The 24,017-nt window shown below is 37.9% G+C and overlaps 1 pseudogene; it reads left to right on the forward strand.

Moving 5' to 3' along the window:
• Positions 1-3,977: 3,977 nt before the first annotated feature.
• On the forward strand, positions 3,978-17,405 carry LOC118912974 (olfactory receptor 5V1-like; annotated as a pseudogene).
• The last annotated feature ends 6,612 nt before the right edge of the window (positions 17,406-24,017 follow it).

Raw genomic sequence — 24,017 nt, forward strand, 5'->3', positions numbered from 1 at the left:
CTTACCTGAAACAAATACTAACAGAATTAAAGGAGGAAATAGAATGCAACGCATTCATTCTGGGAGACTTCAACACACCACTCACTCCAAAGGACAGATCTACCAGACAGAAAAAAAGTAAGGACACAGAGGCACAGAACAACACACTTGAGCAGATGGACCTAATAGACATCTACAGAACTCTACATCCAAAAGCAACAGGATACACATTCTTCTCAAGTACACATAGAACATTCTCCAGAATAGAACACATACTAGGCCACAAAAAGAGCCTCAGAAAATTTCAAAAGACTGAAGTCCTACCAACCAACTTTTTAGACCACAAAGGCATAAAACTAGAAATAAACTGTACAAAGAAAGGAAAAAGGCTCACAAATACATGGAGGCTTAACAACACACTCCTAAATAAAAAATGGATCAATGACCAAATCAAAATGGAGATCCAGCAATATATGGAAACAAATGACAACAACAACACAAAACCCAACTACTGTGGGATACAGAAAAAGCAGTCTTAAGAGGAAAGTATATAGCAATCCAGGCGTATTTAAAGAAGGAAGACCAATCCCAAATGAATGAATGATCTAATGTCACAATTATCGAAACTGGAAAAAGAAGAACAAATGAGGCCTAAGGTCAGCAGAAGGAGCGACATAATAAAGATCAGAGAAGTAATAAATAAAATTGAGAAAAATAAAACAATAGCAAAAATCAATGAAACCAAGAGCTGGTTCTTCGAGAAAATAAACAAAATAGATAAGCCTCTAGACAGACTTATTAGGAGAAAAAGAGAGTCAACACACATAAACAGAATCAGAAACAAGAAAGGAAAAATGACGATGGACCCCACAGAAATACAAAGAATTATTAGAGAGTACTATGAAAACCTATATGCTAACAAGCTGGGAAACCTAGGAGAAATGGACAACTTCCTAGAAAAATACAACCTTCCTGGACTGACCCAGAAAGAAACAGAAAATCTAAACAGACCAATTACCAGCAATGAAATTTAAGCATTAATAAAAAATCTACCCAAGAACAAAACCCCCGGGCCAGATGGATTTTCCTCAGAATTTTATCAAACATACAGAGAAGACATAAAACCCACTCTCCTTAAAGTTTTGCAAAAAATAGAAGTGGAGAGAATACTGCCAAACTCATTCTATGAAGCCAACATCACCCTAATACCAAAACCTGGGAAAGACCCCACCAAAAAAGAAAACTACAGACCAATATCCCTGGTGAATGTAGATGCAGAAATACTCAACAAAATATTAGGAAACTGAATTCAAAAATACATCAAATGGATCGTACACCATGAGCAGGTGGGATTCTTCCCAGGGATGCAAGGATGGTACAACATTCAAAAATCCATGAACATCATCCTCCACATCAACAAAAAGAAAGAAAAAAACCACATGATCATCTCCATAGATGCTGAAAAAACATTCAATAAAATTCAGCATCCATTCATGATATAAACTCTCAACACAATGGGTATAGAGGGCAAGTACCTCAACATAATAAAGGCCATATATGATAAACCCACAGCCAACATCATACTGAACAACGAGAAGCTGAAAGCTTTTCCTCTACGATCGGGAACAAGATAGGGATGCCCACTCTCCCCACTGTTATTCAGCATAGTACTGGAGGTACTTGCCATGGCAATTAGACAAAACAAAGAAATACAAGGAATCCAGATTGGTAAAGAAGAAATTAAACTGTCACTATTTGCAGATGGCATGATATTGTACATTAAAAACCCTAAAGACTCCACTCCGAAACTTCTAGATCTAATATCAGAATTCAGCAAAGTTACAGGATACAAAATTCACACACAGAAATCTGTGGCTTTCCTATACACTAACAATAAACTAATAGAAAGCGAAATCAGGAAGATAATTCCATTCATAATAGCATCAAAAAGAATAAAATATCTAGGAATAAACCTAACCAAGGAAGTGAAAGACCTATACCCTGAAAACTATAAGACACTCTTAAGAGAAATTAAAGAGGTCAATAACAAACGGAGACTCATCCCATGCTCTTGGCTAGGAAGAATTAATATCGTCAAAATGGCCATCCTGCCCAAAGCAATATACAGATTCGTTGCAATCCCTATCAAATAACCAACAGCTTTCTTCAATGAACTGGAACAAATAGTTCAAAAATTCATATGGAAACAACAAAGACCCCGAAAAGCTAAAGCAATCCTGAGAAGGAAGAATAAAGTGGGGAGTATCTCACTCCCCAACTTCAAGCTCTACTACAAAGCCACAGTAATCAAGACAATTTGGTACAGGCACAAGAACACAGCCACAGGCCAATGTAACAGAATAGAGACTCCAGACATTAACCCAAACATATATGGTCAACCAATATTGTATAAAGAAGCCATGGACATACAATGGGGAAATGACAGTATCTTCAACAGATGGTGCTGGCGAAACTGGACAGCTACATGTAAGAGAATGAAACTGGATCACTGTCTAACCCCATATACAAAAGTAAATTCGAAATGGATCAAAGACCTGAATGTAAGTCATGAAACCATAAAACTCTTAGAAAAAATCATAGGCAAAAATCTCTTGGACATAAACATTAGTGACTTCTTCATGAACATATATTCCCAGGCAAGGGAAAAAAATGCAAAGATGAACAAGTGGGACTATATCAAGCTGAAAAGCTTCTGTACAGCAAAGGACACCATCAATAGAACAGAAATGTTCCCTACAGTATGGGAGAATATGTTCATAAATGACAGATCCGATAAAGGGTTGACATCCAAACTATATAAAGAGTTCACACACCTCAACAAACAAAAAGCAAATAATCCAATTTAAAAATGGGCAGAGGAGCTGAATAGACAGTTCTCTAAAGAAGAAATTCAGATGGCCAACAGACACATGAAAAGATGCTCCACATTGCTTGTCATCAGAGAAATGAAAATTAAAACCACAATGATATATCATCTCACACCACTAAGGATGGCTACCATCCAAAAGAGAAACAACAACAAATGTTGGTGAGTTTGTGGAGAAAGGGGAACCCTCCTACACTGCTGGTGGGAATGTAAATTACTTCAACCATGGTGGAAAGCAGTATGGAGGTTCCTCAAAATGCTGCTCAAATTGAAATACCATTTGACCCAGGAATTCCACTACTATGAATTTACCCTAAGAATGCAGCACTCCAGGTTGAAAAAGACAGATGCACCCCTATGTTTATTGCTGCACTATTTACAATAGCCAAGGTATGGAAGCAACCTAAATGTCCATCAGTAGATGACTGGATAAAGAAGATGTGGTACATATACACAATGGAATATTACTCAGCCGTAAGAAAAAAACAAATCCTACCATTCGCAACAACATGGATGCAGCTAGAGGGTATTATGCTCAGTGAAATAAGCCAGGCAGAGAAAGACAAGTACCAAATGATTTCACTCATATGTGGAGTATAAGAACAAAAGAAAACTGAAGGAACAAAACAGCAGCAGAAGCACAGAACCCAAGAATGGACTAATAATTACCAAAATGAAAGGGACTGGGGAGGATGGGTGGGAAGGGAGGGAAAAGGGTGGGAAGAAAGGAAAAGGAGCATTATGATTAACATGTGTAGTGTGGGGGTGGGGGCACGGGGAGGGCTGTGAAACACAGATAAGTCAAGTAGTGATTTTACAGCATCTTCCTATGTTGAAGGATAGTGACTGTGAACTTGGTGACAAGTAGTGATTTTACAGCATCTTCCTATGTTGATGGACTGTGACTGTGAACTGGGATGCTGCAGGGACTTGGTGAAGGGGGGAGCCTAGTAAACATAATGTCCTTCATGTAATTGTAGATTAATGATATCAAAATAAGTAAATAAATAAATAAATAAATAAAGTTTTAGAGTTCAAGGTTTTAACAGGTGGACAAAATCGTCCTGGCCCACTCAGGCCAGCAGGAACTTCAGGCACCTTAACCCCCTGGATGGAAACCCAGGCTCTGAAGCCCCTCATGGCTATAAGCAGCCTGCCTTTCATTACCCACCCCCTGCACGGCAAGCAAACCGCTATTGCTAGTTACCAGCCGGGTATCAGCCCCGCCCTCAGCAAATACACAGAGTGTACTCCCAGCACACAGCTAACCATGCCAGATCCCGAGGCTGCCACCAGCACACAGACAGAGGAAGCTGGCACAAAGTCAGGAAGACATGAAGGGGCACAGCTGTCACAGGAGAAAACACGCCACCCACCTGCAACCCCTGGCAGTGCTCTAGGCCATTCCAAGGCTGTGCCTTGTGTGTGGGTAACTGGCACAGGCAGCAGAGAGGGATAGGCAACCAAGAAGCAGGAAGGGACTTTGTTCTCCCAGCTGACACACATGCCACTTGCTGGCAAGCACTTCTATCACCATGAAAATGCAGAAGAACCTGGTCCAGTCCAAAATCACTCAACACCAGAGAGAGGGCCTGCTGAGAGATATAACCAATCTTCCTGAAAAATATTTCAAAATAAAAATGATAACCATGCTGATGGACCTGCAGAGAAATATGCAAGAGCTAAGGGATAAAGTCTGGAGGGATATAACAGAAATGAAACAATCAATAGAAGGTCTTAAGAGCAGAGTGGCTGAGGTGCAAGAGACTGTTAATGGAATAGAAATCAGAGAACAGGAATACAGAGAAGGTGAGGCAGATAGAGATAAAAGGATCTCTAGAATGAAAGAATATTAAGAGAACTGTGTGCCCAATCCAAATGGAATAATATTCTCAAAACAGAGGTACCAGAAGAAGAAGAGAGAAACAAAGGGATAGAAAGTGTCTTTGAAGAAATAATTGATGAAAACTTCCCCAAGCTGGTGAAGGAAATAGTGTCTCAGACCATGGAAGCCCACAGATCTCCCAACAAAAGGAACCCAAGGAGGACAACGGCAAGACATATACTAATTAAAATGGCAAAGATCAAAGACAAGAATAGGGCATTAAAGGCAGCACGAGAGAGAGAAAAGATCACCTACAAAGGAAAACTCATCAGGCTATCAACAAACTTCCGAACAGAAACCTTACAGGCCAGAAGAGAATGGCATGATATATTTAATGCAATGAAACAGAAGAGCTTTGAATCAAGAATACTGTATCCAGGAAGATTTTTTTTTTTTGTAGATAATTATTTTTTTATTGAAAGATAGTTGACACACACTATTACATTAGTTTCAGGTGTACAACCCAGTGGTTCAACATTGATACACATGATAATTCTAGCTACCAGCTGACACCATACAAAGTTGTTACAATATTTTGATTATATTCCTTATGCTATACATTACATCCTGGTTACTAATTTATTTTACATTTGGAAGTGTGTACTTTTCTTTTTGTTTGTTTTTGTTTTGTTTTGTTTATTTTGAGAGGGCATCTCTTATATTTATTGATCAAATGGTTGTTAACAACAATAAAATTCTGTATAGGGGAGTCAATGCTCAGTACACAATAATTAATCCACCCCAAGCCTAATTTTCGTCAGTCTCCAATCTTCTGAAGCATAACGAACAAGTTCTTACATGGGGAACAAATTCTTACGTAGTGAATAAGTTACTTGGTGAAAAGTACAAGGGCAGTCAACACAGAAACTTTCGGTTTTGCTCATGCATTATGAACTATAAACAATCAGTTCAAATATGAATATTCATTTGATTTTTATACTTGATTTATATGTGGATACCACATTTCTCTCTTTATTATTATTTTTAATAAAATGCTGAAGTGGTAGGTAGATACAAGATAAAGGTAGAAAACATAGTTTAGTGTTGTAAGAGAGCAAATGTAGATGATCAGGTGTGTGCCTGTAGACTATGTGTTAATCCGAGCTAGACAAGGGCAATAAAACATCCACGGATGCAGAAGATTTCTCTCAAAATGGGGGGAGAGGTTCTAAGCCTCACCTCATTGATCCCCAGTTTCTCTCCTGATGGCCCCCATGCGACTGTGCCTGTCTTAGGTTATTCCTCCCTTGAGGAATCTTACCCGTCTCTAGCTAACCAGTCATCTTCCAGGGCCATACAGGGAAATGTAAAGTTGGTAAGTGAGAGAGAAGCCTTATTGTTTGACAAGGATAGCTTTTTAGTTCTTTGCAGATTTATGCCCTGTGGCTTCTATGCCCCGCATTTGTCTTGAGGTATCTTTACCACTTGGAAGAATTATGATACTCGGTTAATTCGATATGAGGCATGAATTCTATTTAAGGGTTGTAATTAGGAAGGAAGAAGAAAAGCTAAAGAAGTAGCAGGCAGAAGAAAACGTGGGAAGATTGATTATTTCTTTGACATATCTTCTTGTAAAGTAACTTCAGCATGTATAGGTTTTAAGCTACTACTTAAATTGCGCACACACATTAACATAATAGGAATATAGTTACCTAACCAAAGCAGACCTATAATAACCAGCCATCTCCAGTGAAACCAAGAAAACCAGTTAGGCACCTTAGGCATTTGTGAATACTTATCTATGATATAGTGGATATGGTCCAACTGAACTTGAACAGTATGAGAGAAATCAGACAAATTAAAACAACCCATCCTGGGGACTGTTCACATCCCATATGTTCTTTTAACAGTAGATAGTCTGTAGTTGTAAGATTTTGGAGCACTACAACTTGCACTTCTAATTCTTGGTTGAGTTCCTACAGTATAGATCCAGTCAAATTCGTTGTTTTACTGCATGCACAGGCCAGCTTAGATATCTCCTTCTTCATTCCCATGGCAAGTCCAGGAACCAGTGGGATGAGTGCATCTACAGCTGTAGCAGAGTCTGGATCTTTGTTGGGGTTTTTCGATGATCATCTTCTGGTATGAGTCTTCCAGAGAGTGCTGATGTTGGAAGTTCTTTTTCAAATCGTATCTTAGTTCATTTTTGGGGTAGCCAAATTAGGATTTGATCCTCTGTATAAACACAAAGAGACCCTTTCTCTACACTTTTATATGCCGTTTATACCATTGTGTAGAGCTAATTGGAGGTCACCACAAAGGAACTGCTTTTTTTTTATCATTAATCTACACTTACATGATGAAAATTTTGTTTACTAGGCTCTCCCCTATACCAGGTCCCCCCTATAAACCCCTTTACAGTCACTGTCGATCAGCATAGCAAAATGTTGTAGAATCACTAGTTATCTTCTCTGTGTTGTACAGCCCTCCCCTTTCTATGACCTCCCCATGCTTGCTAATCTTAATACCCTCCTTCATTTCCCCCCTCCTTATCCCTCCCTACCCACCCATCCTCCCCTGTCCCTTTCCCTTTGGTACCTGTTAGTCCATTCTTGAGTTCTGTGATTCTGCTGCTGTTTTGTTCCTTCAGTTTTTCCTTTGTTTTATACTCCACAGATGAGTGAAATCATTTGGTATTTCTCTTTCTCCGCTTGGCTTATTTCACTGAGCATAATACCCTCCAGCTCCATCCATGTTGCTGCAAATGGTAGGATTTGCCCTTTTCTTAAGGCTGAGTACTATTCCATTGTGTATATATAATACATCTTTATCCATTCATCTATCGATGGACATTTAGGTTGCTTCCAATTCTTGGCTATTGTAAATAGTGCTGCGATAAACATAGGGGTGCATTGGTCTTTCTCAAACTTGATTGCAGCATCCTTAGGGTAAATTCCTAGGAGTGCAATTCCTGGGTCAAATGGTAAGTCTGTTTTGAGCATTTTGATGTACCTCCATACTGCTTTCCACAATGGTTGAACTAACTTACATTCCCACCAGCAGTGTAGGAGGGTTCCCCTTTCTCCACAGCCTCGCCAACATTTGTTGTTGTTTGTCTTTTGGATGGCAGCCATCCTTACTGGTGTGAGGTGATACCTCATTGTAGTTTTAATTTGCATTTCTCTGATAATTAGTGATGTGGAGCATCTTTTCATGTGTCTGTTGGCCATCTGTATTTCTTTTTTGGAGAGCAGTCTGTTCAGTTCCTCTGCCCATTTTTTAATTGGGTTATTTGTTTTAGGTTTGCTAAGGCGTGTGAGGTCCTTATATATTCTGGACATCAAGCCTTTATCGGATGTGTCATTTTCAAATATATTCTCCCATACTCTAGGGTTCCTTTTTGTTCTATTGATGGTGTCTTTTGCTCTACAGAAGCTTTTCAGCTTAATATAGTTCCACTTGTTCATTTTTGCTGTTGTTTTCCTTGCCTGGGGAGATATGTTCAAGAAGAGGTCACTCATGTTTATGTCTAAGAAGTTTTTGCCTAAGTTTTCTTCCAAGAGTTTAATGGTTTCATGACTTACATTCAGGTCTTTGATCCATTTTGAGTTTACTTTTGTATATGGGGTTAGACAATGGTCCAGTTTCATTCTCCTACATGTAGCTGTCCACTTTTGCCAGCACCATCTGCTAAAGAGACTGTCATTTTGCCATTGTATGTCCATGGCTCCTTTATCAAATATTAATTGACCATATATGTCTGGGTTAATGTCTGGATTATCTAGTCTGTTCCATTGGTCTGTGGCTCTGTTCTTGTGCCAGTACCAAATTGTCTTGATTACTGTGGCTTTACAGTAGAGCTTGAAGTTGGGGAGTGAGATTCCCCCCTACTTTATTCTTCTTTCTCAGGATTGCTTTGGCTATTCGGGGTCTTTGTTGTTTCCATATGAATTTTTGAATTATTTGTTCCAGTTCATTGAAGAATGTTGCTGGTAGTTCCATTGGGATTGCATCAAATCTGTATATTACTTTGGGCAGGATGGCCATTTTGACGATATTAATTCTTCCTAGCCATGAGCATGGGATGAGTTTCCATCTGTTAGTGTCCCCTTTAATTTCTCTTAAGAGTGACTTGTAGTTTTCAGAATATAAGTCTTTCACTTCTTTGGTGAGGTTTATTCCTAGGTATTTTATTATATTTTTGATGCAGTTGTGAATGGAGTTGTTTCCCTGATTTCTCTTTCTATAGGTTCATTGTTAGTGTATAGGAAAGCCACAGATTTCTGTGTGTTGATTTTGTATCCTGAAAATTTGCTGTATACTGATATCAGTTCTAGGAGTTTTGGGGTGGAGTCTTTAGGGTTTTTTATGTACAGTATCATGTCATCTGCAAATAGTGACAGTTTAACTTCTTCTTTACCTATCTGGATTCCTTGTACTTTTTTGTTTTGTCTGATTCTCGTGGCTAGGACCTCCAATACTATGTTAAATAGCATTGGGGAGAGTGGGCATCCCTGTCTAGTTCCTGATCTCATAGGAAAAGCTTTCAGCTTCTCACTGTTCAATATAATGTTGACTGTGGGTTTATCATAAATGGCCTTTATTATGTTGAGGTTCTTGCTCTCTATTTCCATTTTGCTTAGAGTTTTTATCATGAACGGATGTTGAACTTTGTCAAATGCGTTTTCAGCATCTGTGGAAATGATCATGTGGTTTTTGTCTTTCTTTTTGTTGATGTGGTGGATGATGTTAATGGACTTTCTAATGTTGTACCATCCTTGCATCCCTGGGATGACTCCCACTTGCTCATGGTGCACGATCCTTTTGATGTACTTTTGAATTCGGTTTGCTAATATTTTGTTGAGTTTTTTGCATCTACGTTCCTCAGGGATATTGGTCTATACTTTTCTTTTTTGGTTTGGTCTTTGCCTGGTTTTGGTATTAGGGTGATGTTAGCTTCATAGAGTGAGTTTGGTAATATCCCCTCCTCTTCTATTTTTTGGAAAAATTGAAGGAGAATGGGTATTATGTCTTCCCTGTATGTATGATAAAATTCTGAGGTGAATCCATCTGGCCCAGGGGTTTTGTTCTTTGGTAGTTTTTTGATACCTGCTTCAATTTCGTTGCTGATAAATGGTCTGTTTAGATTTTCTGTTTATTTCCGGGTCAGTCTTGGAAGGTTGTATTTTTCTAGAAAGATGTCCATTTCTCCTAGGTTTCCCACCTTATTAGCATATACATTTTCATAGTATTCTCTAATAAATCTTTGTATTTCTGTGGGGTCCGTTGTGATTATTCCTTTCTCGTTTCTGATACTGTTGGTTTGTGTTGATTCTCTTTTTCTCTTAGTAACTTTGGCTGGAGGCTTATCTATTTTGTTTATTTTCTCGAAGAACCAGCTCTTGTTTTCATTGATTTTTGCTATTGTTTTATCCTTCTCAATTTTATTTATTTCTTCTCTGATCTTAATGATGTCCCTCCTTCTGCTGACCTTAATCCTCATTTGTTCTTCTTTTTCCAGTTTTGATAATTGTGACATTAGATCATTCATTTGGGATTGGTCTTCCTTTTTTAAATATGCCTGGCTTGCTTTATACTTTCCTCTTAAGACTGCTTTTGCTGTGTCCCACAGTATTTGGGGCTTTGTGTTGTTGTTGTGGTTTGTTTCCATATATTGCTGGATCTCCATTTTGATTTGGTCTTTGATCCATTGATTATTTAGGAGTGTGTTGTTAAGCCTCCATGTGTTTGTGAGCCTTTTTGCTTTCTTTGTACAGTTATTTCTACTTTTATGCCTTTGTGGTCTGAAAAATTGGTTGGTAGTATTTCTAACTTTTGGAATTTACTGAGTCTCTTTTTGTGGCCTACTATGTGGTCTATTCTTGAGAATGTTCCATGTGCACTTAAAAGAATGTGTATTCTGTTGCTTTTGGATGTAGAGTTCTGTAGATATCTATTAGGTCCATCTGTTCTAGTGTGTTGTTCTGTGCCTCTGTGTCCTTAATAATTTTCTGTCTGGTGGATCTGTCCTTTGGAGTGAGTGGTGTGTTGAAGTCTCCTAGAATGAACGCATTGCATTCTATTTCCTCTTTAGTTCTGTTAGTATTTTTTTCAGGGAAGTTTGTGCTCCTTTATTGGGTGCATACATATTTATAATGGTTATATTCTCTTGTTGGACTGAGCCTTTTATCATTATGTAATGTCCTTCTTTGTCTTTTGTTACTTTCTTTATTTTGAAGTCTGTTTTTTCTGATTCCAGAATTGCAACACCTGCTTTCTTCTCTCTGTTGTTTGCATGAAATATCTTTTTCCATCCCTTGACTTTAAGTCTGTGCATGTCTTTGGCTTTGAGGTGAGTTTCTTGTATGCAGCATATGGATTGATCTTGCTTTTTTATCCATTCTATTACTCTGTGTCTTTTGATTGGTGCATTCAGTCCATTTACATTTTGGGTGATTATTGAAAGGTATGTACTTATTGCCATTGCAGGCTTTAAATTTGTGGGTATCAAAGGTTCAGTTTAACTTCTTTACTATCTTACTGTCTAACTTAACTCGCTTGTTGAGCTATTGTAAACACGGTCTGATGATTCTTTATTTCTCTCCCTTATTCCTCCTCCTCCCTTCTTCATATGTTGGGTGTTTTGTTCTGTGCTCTTTTTAGGAGTGCTCCCATCTAGAGCATTCCCTATAGTATGCCCTGTAGAGTTTGTTTGTGGGAGGCAAATTCCTTCAACTTTTGCTTGTCTGGGAATTTTTTAATCCCTCCTTCATATTTAAATGATATTCGTGCTATATACAGTAGTCTTGGTTCAAGGCCCTTCTGTTTCATTGCATTAAGTATATCATGCCATTTTCTTCTGGCCTGTAGGGTTTCTGTTGAGAAGTCTGATGATAGCCTGATGGGTTTTCCTTTGTAGGTAACCTTTTTTTTCTCTCTGGCTGCCTTTAATATTTTGTCCTTGTCTTTGACCTTTGCCATTTTAATTATTATGTTTCTTGGTGTTGCCCTCCTTGGATCCCTTGTCATGGGAGTTCTGTGTACCTCTCTGGTCTGAGAGGCCATTTCTTCCCCTAGTTTGGGGAAGTTTACAGCAATTATTTCTTCAAAGACACTTTCTATCCCTTTTTCTCTCTCTTCTTCTTCTGGTACCCCTATAATGTGGATATTTTTCCATTTCGTTGGTCACTTGTCTCTCTTAGAATTCGTTCGTTCCTGCAGATCCTTTTATCTCTGTCTGCATCTGCTTCTCCGCGTTCCTGTTCTCTGTTTTCTATTCCATTAATGGTCTCTTGCATCTTGTCCATTCTGTTTTGAAGTCCTTCCCGAGCTTGTTTTATTTCTGTATTCTCCTTCCTTAGTTCTTGCATATTTCTGTGCAAGTCCATCAACATGGTTATGACTTTTGATTTGAATTCTTTTTCAGGAAGACTGTTTAAATCTATTTCGCCAGGTTCCTTCTCAGGGGAAGATGTAGCAGATGCCGAAGCTGTCTGGGTTAGTCTTGTCTGGATCAAATTTTTTTGCCTTTTCATTTTGACAGGTGCTATTGACTGTCAGCCAGGCGGGCCAAACTTTTCACTTGCTACTGGCCTTTCTTTACTGGGACAACTGCGACCCCTAGTGGCTTGTGTTGGGTAAATGCTTGTCGACTGGGTCTTTGTGTCTTGCCCTGCCAGTATGGAGGACTCTCCCTCTCTGTGGGCGTGGTCTGCCTTAGGCTGCTTCTCTGCTTTCGCAGTGCGTGGAGCGGTAATGGATGGTGGTCTGTTTGGCTGTTTACCTCCAGGGGGGGTCTCAGAGCTGTTGCTCAGGGGTTTACTGCATTCAGTTTTCCCTGTAATTTCCAGTCACTGGGCTGTGACCTGTGTTGTGTCTGTGGAGCTGTTACGTCCCTGTCCCTTTAAGACTTTCGAAAAGCACTTGCTTTTCTTTGTCACAGGGGCATCAGCTTCGGAACCTGCTCAGAGGTCTTGCTGCCCTGTTTCCCTAGTTTCCAGCAATCCAAGCATGCACTGTGTCTGCCCTCTAGTGCAGGTGGCTAGGTTTAGGTGTTTAGCAGTCTAGGGCTCCCTCTCCCTCCCCACTCTGACTCCTCTCCTCCCGCCGGGAGCTGAGCGGAGGTGTGCTCTGGTCCCACCAGGCCGGGGGTTGTATCTTACCCCTTTCACCAGGCGCTGGGCTCTCACACTTGTGGATGTAGTCTGGCTGTTGTCCTGTGTCTTCTGGTCTCTCTTTTAGGATTAGTTGTATTTGTTGTATTTTCAAAAATATGTATGTTTTGGGGAGGAGATTCCCACTGTCCTGCTCACACTGCCATGTTCGCTCCGCCCCTGAATGACATCTCAGTAATATTTTAATTATCTTAAGAAATTCAAGATTTATCAGGGATTATTTTTGCTTGATTAACTAATTTACTTTTTCTCCATATGGTAGATCCATGAAGTAAACACTTGATAAAGAACAGAGCTGCGTATGAGGTTCATTTCATTTTAAGCACAGGGAAAGGGGTAAGTTATATAATTAAGAAAGCTGTTCTCTGGATAGTAACCATGAGATAGCTAATCTTGGCCAATTTTGTATTTAATGTCTCAAGATATTAATTTTTCTTGTAATAGTTCCTTTTAAATTTTTATAAATTTACTGCAATATATTCTTAAACTGAATATATAAAGATGTAGAAAACTGAAATTGTGCTTCTGTAGAGCCTTGATCTTTGTGAACTAACAGGGTAGATGTTTTTGCTTCACAGTTTTTAATTCATTCATTAAACAACCGCTGATTGTATAATTATATCCAAGCACATCGTTGTTAGCATAATCATTTTCTTTCTTAAATTTCATGACTTTAATATCATGAAAATACTTCCTATTTTTCTCTGAAACGTGGTACATATTTTGGCTATGTGAAGGAAGAGTAAAATCACCCCACAATAACATCAGAGATTATTATTAAATACCACATGTTGAAGAGGGATGGGAGGGTGGTCAGAGTGGGTAAAGGGGATAAAGAGGTGCAGCCTTCCAATTATAAAATAAATTAGCCATGGATATGAGAGAAAAGTATATGGAATACAATAAATTGTATTATGGATTACTTGTACATTATCTACAAATAGTCTCTACATTTGTCATAGTGAGCATTTAGCGAAGGATATCATTGTCAGATCACTATGTACACTGAAAACAATACAAAGTGTATATTAAGTACATTCCAATTAAGTAAGGCTAAGGGGCAGTAGCTCTCCGGTAGCTATTCAAGATTTTATTAGTTTTATGTAACATATAAGAAATAGTAAATTTTTTTAAAAGATTGACATCCAGAATAATTTCTGCAGTTTTCAAAAGACAGACGGACAGACCAGCAGAAAGGCAGTGAGAAGGGAAGTTACCAAGAAAGAATAGAAAGGAAAAGAAAAGAAAGCAAGTTACAGATAAATTTTACATTACAAAACACAATTGATAATTGATTAATCTGTATAAATAAATCTTTACTGGAAATTTGTATCATTTATGCTATACATTTAATCTTATCAAATATATCATTAATAATTTCCAGTAGACAAAATAAGTATGGAGGTTGAACCACTGAAAATGTTTATATTTTATTTTCTAATCATCTTTCTTCTTTTCTACCATACACATGTGGTATTTAAAAAATATAGTTTTCAAAGTGACATAAACATATAGAAGTAATGATTTTTAGACCTTCATTTAAAATTATTGTAAGTACAAATGCAAGTCAAAAATTAAATGTCTTAGTATGACCAAGGGCTTCAATGGTACAAAAATTTGTACCCTCATATATCCTTGAATAATTACACCTGTGATGACATGTTTGTTTTAAGGACAATGGGATTCAAATATCATGGGAATAAATTTGTTTCTAGTTTCACTTACATTTAAACACTACCAACCTACCTTCATTTTTTTAATGTTTTTATTTTTTTAAAAGCAGAATTGATTTTTTTTTGAGAGGGCACTTCTCATATTTATTGATCAAATGGTTGTTAACAACAATAAAATTCTGTATAGGGGACTCAATGCACAATCATTTATCGACCCCAAGCCTAACTCTCAACAGTCTCCAATCTTCTGAAGCATAACAAACAAGTTCTTACATAGTGAATAAGTTCTTACATGGTGAACAGTGCAAGGGCAGTCATATCACAGAAACTTTTGGTTTTGATCACACATCATGAACTATAAACAATCAAGTCAGACCCCGGAAGATAGCTGGTTAGCCAGAGACAGGGAAGATTCCTCAAGAGAGGAACAACCTAAGACAGGCACAGTTGCAGGGGGGCCATCAGGTGAGAAATTGGAGGTCAACAGAGGTGAGGCTTAGAACTTCACCCCCTCTGTCTTGAGAGAAATCTTCTGCATCCGTGGATGTTTTGTTGCCCTTGTATAGCTTGGATTAATAGTCTATAGGCACAGACATGATCATCTATACTTGCCTCCTTACAGCACTAGTTTTATTTTTTAAGAAATATTGATGACATACAATATTACATTGGTTTCACAGGAACACCCAAATGACCCCAAAATGGTGCCCATGAGCAAACGCTCACCACGGTGAGTGCAGCTGCCATGTCCCCACGGATTCACACTGCAGCACTGTGAGCTCTGATGCCTGGGCTGTGCCTCCATCTCTCTGATTGGATTAGCTTAATATGAAAAGTTTGTATATCTCATCCTATGCATATCAATATCTGCATAGCCGGTGGTAACCAGCAGTCTGTTCTCTGTGTTTATGAGTCTGTTTATGTTTTGTTTATGTCTATAAGATAACTTAAATTTTTAAAAATGCAGTCATTCTGGAAAACATTTTAAAATTCATACTTCAATGAATAGAATTCTAATTTATAAAAGCATTTCCATATTTATTCTCATCAACACATTTTTTCTAAGCAGGAGACACACTAGTCATTCTTTTCCACAAAAAAATTTTGGTAATTATGCTTTTTAATATGTCTTCTCATTGCTACCAGTTATTAAAATATATACCAGTGTTTATTTATTATTGTATGTGGCCTTTTTGTTGTACATATAAGTGAAATCAGGGGGTAGGAGGAGGACTGAAAAAGGTGAAGGGGATACAAAGGTACAAACCTCATATAATAAAATGAATTTTTCATAGGAATGGAAGTGCAACACAGAGAATAAGACCAATCATAGGTATATTGGGGTAACAGGGGGATCTATGTTTACTGTGGCAAGCATCTAGTATTGTGTGTAATCATTGACTCACTTTGTTGTACATGTAAAGTGAACATAATATTGCATAAAAAGTATATTGCCAAAGAAATTATATACCTTGTAAAATACATAGCTTCTGCCATAGAGGTGCTTAGAATTGAGATAATTCATAAAATTGTACACTGAAACACTACAAACAAAATGAGTAAATGACCAAGTAGGTGTGAAGAAAACACAGGTAGCTCTCACTGAATTGTGAAATCCCAAACACTGGGGAAGGGCCAACAATGATTTTTACTGAGAAGGTGAATTGTTAAACGTCTCCTCAGGGTCTCATAGGGCTTCCTTAGTGAGAGGATCTGAAGATGAATACTGAAAGAACAACATGGAACCAGGAGATTTTAACCTTTATTAGTTCTAATAATTGGAATATTTAATTAATTAAGGCTAACATATTCATCACCAACCACATACAATAATTCTAAAATTTCTATAATTAGTTCCCTTGGCTTTTTTCTCTAACCCACTTGTTGACTTCCTTCCCTCCAGAGAGACCCCCATGGAGAGAGGGGGTGGACGGCTACAATCTCATCCCCGTGACTCACTTTATCCTCATGGGGCTCTCTGACTTCCCCGAGGTGCACTATCCTCTCTTTGTGTTCTTTGTCGTCACCTACCAGGTCACCTTGGAGGGAAACGGGGCCATTCTCTTGGCCATCGGGATGGAGAAGAAGCTGCGCACACCCATGTATTACTTTCTGGCCAATCTATCACTCGTAGACATATTCTGCCCATCAGCTACTGTCCCCAAGATGCTGGACAACCTCTTGACTGGGAATCACAGCATTTCCTTCCTGGGCTGTGTTTTGCAGCTTTATTTCCTGGTAGCCCTGGTGGGGACTGAGGTCTTCCTTTTCGCTGTCATGGCTTATGACCGGTACATGGCCATCTGTTTCCCCCTCCATTACTCCCTCATCATGACCACGGCTCGCTGTGACCAGCTGGCAGCTGGGACCTGGGCAGCAGGTTTCTCAATTCCCTCCTCCACACAGTGTCCACCTTCCACCTGTCTTTCTGCAAGTCCAATCGGGTTAACCAGTATTACTGTGACATTCCCCCAGTGTTGGCCCTCTCCTGCTCATCTACCTACATTGCAGAAATGCTTGTTTTTTCGGTATCAATTATCTTTGGAATTGGTGCCTTCCTAACTACCATCGTCTCTTATACTTACATCATATCCAAAATCCTAAGGATTCAGTCAGTCGAAGGGAAATGCAGAGCCTTCTCCACATGTGCTTCCCACCTCCTGGTCATTGGGTTGTTCTATGGGACAGTAATATTCACCTACCTTCGCCACTCCTCCAACCAACACTCCCCAGCCAGGGCCAGACTCATCGCCATGCTCTACGGGGTTATGACACCAATGCTAATCCCCATGATCTACAGCTTGAGGAACAAGGAGCTGAAAGGGGCACTCAGCAGGGTCTTATGTCCCTGAGCATGTTTACAGTAATTGTAGGAGTAACAGAATGAGTCAATACTTATTTTAGAATACATTTATAAGAAGAATTTATAGAAAATAATTTTTAAATGACACATCATAAATACCTACATATACACTGTATTTTATAAACATGCAAACATACAGGTAAGTTTAATCATACCCGTCTGTATGGGTATATGTCTATCTCTCTCAAAGGGGAACTTAAAAATGTATTGTCCCCAAACAGACATGTCTATAAGTAGCAGAGAACATTAATCACACTATTATAAGAGGTATAACATGAGCACATCTTTTAAGTCAACTTGGGTCTTTGTTCACATCTCTATCCATATCTACAGCTATACCTATACCATCTTTATTTTTATATCTACTTCAAATCAATATCTAAGCATCTATCCATGATGTTTCTTTTATTTCTTTGCCTCTTGTGATTGACTGCCTATGCTGAAAAATCTCCATAACATTATCACTTCCCTTATCCTGTCTTTCAATTTTTGCTGCCTCTTACTCTATAGATATGTGCCTTTCTCCTTTTTAAGGTAACTCTGTCCACTCTCAGATCTACCTGTCTCTCCAAAAAGAGGACTTACTTTCTCTCTGATTTACTTGTATAATTCAGTTCGTTGTCTTATTGTCTTAACTTTAGCATTTTCAAAACTGAAAGCAACATCTTCTAACACACACATACACGCACAAACACACCTTCTTATCAGCTGCCATTTATTTTTGGTACCAATTGTTCCCAATTACACAGACTGAAATATCTGAAACTGGACTGTGCTTCAAAGACTAGCCCTTCTGTTCAGTGTGATTAGAGAGCTGCTCATTCTGATGGGATGCTGTGCCTTTCTTACTTCACACCCTTTCCCTGTCACCTCTAGAAGTGAGAATGTTTACTCTGTGCACTAATACTTGTGTTTCTTTGCTTTATCTGCAGTCATGGATCATTTCCTCCATAGTTTTCCTCAACCTGGGGATCCCAGTTACCTTCCAGTTTTCATCCCCAGTCAGATGGTCTCTCTGCATTTCTGATTCTCTTTCCACTTCTTGGCATTCATTTTCTTCTCTCTTCCTCTTTTCTGCATTCTGTCCTTCCTTTTTCACTATTGAATTGTTCTTACACTATTCAAAGACATCCTGTTAACTCCTTCTCTGAACTGTTATTAATTTTCCAAGTCATTTTCAAATCTTTATGAAGTGATTGCCTCATCATGCATACTTGCTCCACATCAGCTAGGCTGTGTGCACGCCTCCTGCCAGGCTCAGCATTGCCCTGAAATACATCATCTGCAGCATTGCAGGACTCTTCAGAGTAGTGGCAGGTCAACTGCCTGTCATTTGATTTTATACAATTGGAAAATCCTATGGTCCTGAGAAAGGAAATAAAGTAATGTACTTCTTTAGTATTATAAATCTTATATTTGTTTTGTTATTTCGTTTTATTACCTGTCATATAGTTTTCATGTTGTATGAAAGAATTCAGCCCACATTGTATAAAATAATAATGCATGGATATTTTTAAATATATTGCATGTAAAATTGAATAAAATCTTAAAAACTCTACCATTTGTTTATTTTAATTTCCAAATACTCAAATATTTGTTTAGTATTCCACCCCATATTAGAATGTAATACTCTTTGTGATGTGGGTGTTTTAACTGTGTTGAACAACCACCCTCTAATTCTGAACTATTTTCTCTTCTTTGAAATTTAAGATAATCTGAGAAAACCTGACCAAAAAAGTTGCAAATTTCTGAACAAATTCTCATTTGATGTATCTGTCACTTGAGCAGCCATGTGGATGCATATTCAAGTGTCAAACAGCCCCCTGTAAATAACAAATCACACCAGACAGTTGATGAATTTTTTGTTTTACTAATCAGTATGTATCTATAATATGGCATCTTATGTTGATTACTTTAAAACTAGACTGACAGCAACCATACATGAAAGAGGTATCAGGAAGTTGGAAGTTTTGAAAGAATAAACCTGCTGGCAGCGGGGTATGTAGGACTCAGCAACAAAATGATGGCGTCAGCTCTGATTTCAAAGAAACCATAATTTCAGTTGGCTGCTGCGGCTGCTTGCTGAGCGCTGCTTCTTCGACACCAGAACAGGGGTGTGCGGTTGCCATGGCATCCTATAGCCAGTCAGACACATTATTACTCTTATACTTGGGTCTGTTGTATTCTGGGTACAAACCCTGACATCTCTGTGTGGCTGAGCAACCACTCCAGATCAGTGATGGGCTGGAGAATGACCAAGATGCTACAGTGCTGGAATCACTATTTTAAACCACCTTCACAGTACTATGGATTCTACCACCACAAACTATACAGTAATGTCAGTATTTCTAAATGGTGCATAGAAAATATGAGAGCATGTGACTTTTAATTATTAAAACGAAAAAGGACATCATCCATTTGATGAGAATAAACATAACATATAAGATATTTATTTTTACCTCTCAGCTGTTTATCTCACAGCAAGGAAACAATTTGAGGCTATCCAATGATAGACCTGTACACTAAAATTTGTGCATTTTATTGTATGTACATCAATAAATTGAAATGAATGAGAAAAAAATAACTAAGATTCAATAAAAAACTGTTGAATCCACAAACTAAGTAAACTCACAGAATACAAATATACATATAAATATCTAATGCATTTAGATGCATTAATAATTAGCTGTCTAAAAAAGAAATGATATTCCCATTTAAAATAGCAACACAAACTTACTTTAAATAAGTTGAACCAAGGAAGTGTATGATCATTAAACTGAAAAGTGTAAGACTTTGAAAAGTGTAAGACTGATGAAAGAAATTTAAAATATACAAATACATATGAAGTATCCAATGATAATGTATTCAAATAATTCATATTGTTAAAATGTAAATCCTACCCAAGGCTATCTATAGATTCAATGCAATTCCTATCAGAATTCCAATGTCACTTTTCACAGAAATAGAAGTCAAAGCTCTCTTCATCATATGGAATAAAATAGAACCTTAAATTCCAGAATACTGAGAGAAGATCAAAGTAGACATAACTTTTTACAATTCAAACTATATCACAAAACTACATTATTCAAAACATTATGTTTATGAAAATGTGTAACAACAGACACATAGGCCAATGGAATAGAATCAAGATCCCAGATATGAGCATCCCTGGATGGACAGCTAATATCTGTTAAAACAGCCAAGAAACAAGGTGGAGAAAGGATAGTGTCATAAGTAGAGGTGATATATGCTGGCCCACCTTATGATGGCAGATGTTTCACAGCATATATGTATATCAACCTGTTATTTTGTACACCTAAGCCTTATAATGTGTTACATCAACTATATATCAGTAATGCTAGGGAAAAAATATGCTATTATAAATTACGTGTTTCCATTTCTCCACAATAATTCCTATATCTAAATGTTCCATTATAAATCCAATGCAAATTCAAATTACATATTGTTCCCAAGAATTTGTTAATAAGTAGCATTTTAATTTATTTTCAGAGTGCTGCCATGTAAATGATGTAGTATGTGTAAAGGACTGACCTACTGAAGACTTTCTCACTCAAAAAATAATTTATACTGCTGATAGCATTTTATCCTTTCAAGTTTATTGTTTACGGAACAGTATCATATGGAGTGATAGATGAGTAAGAAAGAAGCAGGAAAATGCTTGAGCAATAGGAGGCAGAGATGGTAGGAGCAAGTCCAAAGAACAGAGGAAAAAGGGGAAATAGGTACCTGTAGCAGAAGAAATGGAAATTTTCACAGTTCTATATGTTATATTTCAACATCAGACTGATTCTCTTGGTGATATTAATGTCTTTCCCTACTAGAATGTGGACATGACAAATATCTGTGCTGTTTCATTTTTGTTGTTGTTGCTATCATTAATCTACAATTACATGAAGAACATTATGTTTATTAGGCTCTCCCATTCACCAAGTTCCCCCCTCCACAAACCCCATTACACTCACTGTCCATCAGTGTAGTAAGATGTTGTAGAATCACTACTTGTCTTCTCTGTGTTGCACATCCCTCCCCTTTCCACCACCATCCACATTATACATGCTAATCATAATACCTCCTTTCTTCTTCCCCCCCTTATCCCTCCCTACCCACCCATCATCCACAGTCCCTTTCCCTTTGGTAACTGTTAGTCCCTTCTTGGCTTCTGTGATTGTGCTGCTGTTTTGTTCCTTCAGTTCTTCTTTGTTCTTATACTCCACATATGAGTGAAATCATTTGGTATTTGTCTTTCTATGCTTGGCTTATTTCACTGAGCATAATACCCTCTAGCTACATCCATGTTGTAAATGGTAGGATTTGTTTACTTATTACGGCTGAATAATATTCCAATGAGTATATGTACCACATCTTCTTTATCCATTCATCTACTCATGGACACTTAGGTTGCTTCCATTTCATGGCTATTGTAAATAGTGCTGCAATAAACATAGGGGTGCATCTGTGTTTTTCAAACTGGGCTGCTGCATTCTTAGGGTAAATTCCTAGAAGTTGAACTGCTGGGTCAAATGGTATGTCTATTTTGAGCATTTTGAGGAAACTCCATACTGCTTTACACAATGGTTGAACTAATTCACATTCCCACCAGCAGTGTAGGAGGATTCCCCTTTCTCTGAAACCACACCAACATTTGTTGTTTGTCTTTTGGATGGTAACAATCCTCACTGGTGTGAGGTGATATCTCATTGTGGTTTTAATTTGCATTTCCCAGATAACTAGCGAAGTGGAACATCTTTTCATGTGTCTGTTGGTCATCTGAATTTCTTCCTTGGAGAACTGTCTATTCTGCTACTCTACCCATTTTTAATTGGATTTTTTGCTTTTTGTTTGTTGAGGTACATGACCTCTTTGTATATTTTCGATGTAAAGCCTTTACTGGATCTGTCATTTATGAATATATTCTCCCATACTGTAGGGTACCATTTTGTTCTATTGATGGTGTCCTTTGCTATACAGAAGCTTTTTAGCTTGATGTAGTCCCACTTGTTCATTTTTGCTTTTTTTTTCTTGCCCAGGAGATATGTTAATGAAGAAGTCGCTAATGTTTATATCCAAGAGATTTTTGCCTATGTTTTTTTCTAAGAGTTTTATGGTTTCATGACTTACATTCAAGTCTTTGATCCATTTTGAATTTACTTTTGTGTATGGGGTTAGACAGTGATCCAGTTTCATTCTCTTAAATATAGCTGTCCAGTTTTGCCAGAACCATCTCTTGAAGAGACTGTCATTTCCGCATCGTATGTCCATGGCTCCTTTATCATATATTAATCGACCATATTTGTTTGGGTTAATGTCTGGAGTCTCTGATCTGTTGCACTGGTCTGTAGCTCTGTTCTTTTATGATTACCAAATTGTCTTGATTACTACGGCTTTGTAGTAGAGCTTGAAGTTGGGGAGTGAGATCCCCCACCCCCCGCTTTATTCTTCTTTCTCAGGATTGCTTGGGCTATTTGGGGTCTTTGGTGTTTCCATATGAATTTTTGACCTATTGTTCCAGTTTGTTGAAGAATGTTGTTGGTAATTTGATAGTGATTGCATCAAATCTGTATATTGCTTTGGGTAGGATGGCCATTTTGATTATATTAATTCTTCCTTGCCAAGAGCATAGGATGAATTTCCATTTGTTAGTGTCCTCTTTAATTTCTCCTAAGAGTGTCTTATAGTTTTCAGGGTATAGGTCATCCTCTTCTTTGGTTAGGTTTATTCCTAGGTAGTTTATTCTTTTTGATGCAATTGTGAATGGAATTGTTTTCCTGATTTCTCTTTCTATTGGTTCATTGTTAGTGTATAGGAAAGCCACAGAGTTCTCTGTGCTACTTTTGGATACTGCAACTGTCTTGTATTCTGAGATGAGTGGAGTCTTTAGGGTTTTTTGTGTACAATATCATGTCATATGCAAATAGTGACAGTTTAACTTCTTCTTTACCAATCTGGATTCCTTGTATTTCTTTGTTTTGTCTAATTGCAGTGGCTAGGACCTGCAGTACTATGTTAAATAACAGTGGGGAGAGTGGGCATCCCTATCTTGTTACTGATCTCAGAGGAAAAGCTTTCAGCTTCTCGCTGTTCAGTATGATGTTAGCTGTGGGTTTATCATTTATGGCCTTTATTATGTTGAGTTACTCGCCCTCTATACCCATTTTGCTGAGAGTTTATATCATGAATGGATGTTGAATTTTGTCGAATGCTTTTTCAGCATCTATGGAGATGATTGTGTGGTTTTTGTCCTTTTTATTTATGTGGTGAATGATTTTGATGGATTTTAGAATGTTGTACGATCCTTGAATCCCTGGGATGAATCCTACTTGGTCATGGTGTATGATCCTTTTGATATATTTTTTATTTAGGTTTGCTAATATTTTATTGAGTATTTTTGCATCCAAGTTAATCAGGGATATTGCTCTGTAATTTTCTTTTTTGGTGGGGTCTTTGCCTGGTTTTTGTATTAGGGTGATGTTGGCTTCATAGAATGAGTTTGGGAGTATTCACTCCTCTTCTATTTTTTGGAAAACTTTAAGGAGAATGGGTATTATGTCTTCTCTGTATGTCTGATAAAATTCCGAGGTAAATCCATCTGGCCTGG

This window comes from Manis pentadactyla, chromosome 13 (genome assembly GCF_030020395.1).
Source record: "Manis pentadactyla isolate mManPen7 chromosome 13, mManPen7.hap1, whole genome shotgun sequence".
NCBI lineage: Eukaryota > Metazoa > Chordata > Mammalia > Pholidota > Manidae > Manis > Manis pentadactyla.